The sequence below is a fragment of the Gadus chalcogrammus genome, chromosome 8 (assembly GCF_026213295.1).
Source record: "Gadus chalcogrammus isolate NIFS_2021 chromosome 8, NIFS_Gcha_1.0, whole genome shotgun sequence".
Lineage (NCBI taxonomy): Eukaryota > Metazoa > Chordata > Actinopteri > Gadiformes > Gadidae > Gadus > Gadus chalcogrammus.
Genome location: NC_079419.1, coordinates 4,511,168 through 4,512,366, shown reverse-complemented (window position 1 = coordinate 4,512,366; position 1,199 = coordinate 4,511,168).

Below are 1,199 nucleotides of genomic sequence, written 5' to 3'. Positions count from 1 at the left end.
GCGAACGCTCACTTTTCCCCTCACAAAGCCACGTTTCCAACGCCAGGATCACACGGGGACCACCGTGATTAAGTGCGAGCTAGTGTTTCCCCCTCAACACGCGAGACATCATGCTGCCCCGACGCGGCACAAGTGTTGTGTTCCAGCCTTTATGAGAGGTAATTAAAAACATCCAGCAGTAATTTAATAGTTCCCGCTGAGCAGAGACATGAAGTCTACTGGCTACCCCCCTCCTCCCCCCCTCCCCTCTTCTCTCTTTCTGTATAAATAACCTGGAATGCAGTAAGTACACAAAATATTTGGTCATCTCTCTCCCTCCCTCTCCCTCCCTCCCTCTCTCTCTCTCTCTCCATCTCCCCCTCTCCATCTCCCCCTCTCTCTCTCTCCCCCCCCCTCCCTCCCTCCCTCCCTCTCCCTCACCCTCCCTCCCTCTCTCTCTCCATCTCCCCCTCTCTCTCTCTCTCCCTCTCCCTCTCTCTCCATCTCCCCCTCTCTCTCTCTCCTCCCCCCCCCCCCCCCCCTCCCTCTCCCTCTCTCTCCTTCTCTCTCCCTCTCTCTCCCCCTCCCTCTCTCTCTCTCCCACTCTGCAGGAGGAGAGACGGACTCCTGTGTCACTCTGAACCCCAGGGGAGCAGATTGCAACAGACAACACATTGACTATTCAATAGCCTCCGTTTTCCAGATACTAGGGCTACTTAACGCCTCAGAGGACGGGCCGGTGTGTGGACGTGCCCCCCCCCCCCACAGCTTTCCCCATAACAGCTCCTGCGTCAGGCAGCCGTGTTTCCATCCATAAGCATACAGAATGACCTTAAGTAGACAGCGCGGTGGCGACGGAGCCTCTTAGAGCTTGCGCCGTAGCGCATGTCAATAACCCGGAGAAGAGCCCCCGACTGACATATGGATCCAATCCACCGCCCCGGTCACACACACACACACACACACACACACACACACACACACACACACACACACACACACACACACACACACACACACACACACACACACACACACACACACACACACACGCATATACATACATATAAACATACCACACATGTACTCCCGTTCTCACATGAGCAGGTTATTCATATTCAGATCACTGTAATACACACAACAGTAAGCTGGAGTAACAAATGGAGATAATATAGGGTAAACCATGCAAAACGTTTCTCACTATTTCCTTTTTTCATAAA